Raw genomic sequence first — 1,660 nt, 5'->3', positions numbered from 1 at the left:
CTCTGTATTAGTTAAGATTGACTGTAAAATGCTATAACAAATAGACCAAAAATGTAATGGTTCAACAAAATAGAAGTTTATTTTTTTTTTTCCTCAAATCAGTTCAGGGACCCAGGTTGAGGGTGGCTCTGGTATCTTCAACATGTGGCTTCTGAGGTTGCACTAGCTTCCCCTTTTCAGCCCATGGGAAAGGGGGAAGAGGCAGAAGTGAAGGGGTCCTATGACAGGTTTTCTGCACGAGGCCTGGAAGACACATACCTTATTATATTCTGTTGGAAAATACTTAATCACAAGGTCACATCTATCTGCAAAGGAAGCTGGAAATTTTAGTGTAGCTAGGCACCTGTATGCCCCGTTATAATTCTGATACTGGTCAGGAAGGTGAGAATGGGTTTGGGTGGACAGCTAGTAGTCTCTTACTTTTCTCCTCTGTGGTACTTCTCTAATTAATGGCATTATTCTGTAAAATACTCAGGCTTGGGTCCTTACAATCATCCTCCAGCCTTCCTCTCTCTCCTTATCTGTTATAACTACCTAAGCAATCCCATATTCATTCCTTGCTTTCTACTGCCTCCTCCACAGCACTGCTCAAGCAAGGCCTTTGTATCTCTTGGTTGAGCAACTGTAATCAACCTCCAAAATTACCTCCTAGGTCAGCCCTCAGAGGCTCATCACACTCATCTTTCACTCTGCTGTCAAGTGCCACTTCTTAACACAAAGATCCAACTGTCCAAGAAGTTTGAGCACCTTAACGGTTACACCTCTACTCACCGTCAAGGCTGTGAGCACCACATACAGAGCACCTGCAGCTATGCCTTTGTAGCTCAGGGGATCATTCCAGACTGCCTCCTACTCTGTTCCCAACCATCTCATTCCCGTCTCATGGCCCACGCTTCTACCTTTTTTGCCTCACACCAGGACTCTGCCCAACTTTATCTTCCTTTGGATGAACACCATAATGGGACTGTCTACCCAGCTTTTCATTCAGCTGTGTCCCAGAGATGGTTTCTCAGGACCCAAGCTTGCTCTTTGTTCAGCAGACAAGTTTGGACAGTGATCATGTTATTCTCTTCACCCAAAGCAACATGAGTTCCTATTGCTTATGAATAAAACAGATTTTTTTTTCAGCATGCCATCTATGACCTGCCTCCATCTGATCCCATTCCACAATGAGCACCCTCACCAATACATCCTTCTAATCTTCTTGACATTTTTCTCATTCTTTAGTATCTGACTCATAGATCACCTCCTCCAGAAGCCTTCCTCGTCCTCCTATTTTGTACTCCATCTTTGTACCACGTTCTTCTATGTATTGCTTTCTACTTCTATAGCTTTCGTGTATACAATGACCTCCCCATCTAGAGTGTATACACCCTAAAGACAGGGACTGTGACTTAGTCATCCTTGCAGAACTCATGCTGCTGAGAATAAAGCCCTGGGGAATATTTTAGATCATGTTATTCCATTGCTTAAGATCTCCTGATGCTCTCCAATGGCTTCCTATATCACTCCGTCCATGACAGAAACCCTACATAGGACTACATGGTCTTACAGTATCGAATGTTCCTGTTACCACTCTCCCCTTGCTCCTTGCTGTTCCTCGAACACATCAGACAAGATCCCACCTCAGAGCCTTTGCATTTGCTGTTCCTTATTGAGG

This window comes from Myotis davidii, unplaced genomic scaffold (genome assembly GCF_000327345.1).
Source record: "Myotis davidii unplaced genomic scaffold, ASM32734v1 scaffold1017, whole genome shotgun sequence".
Lineage (NCBI taxonomy): Eukaryota > Metazoa > Chordata > Mammalia > Chiroptera > Vespertilionidae > Myotis > Myotis davidii.
The sequence above is the reverse complement of the archived record's forward strand: the minus strand, read 5'-3'. Positions refer to the sequence as shown.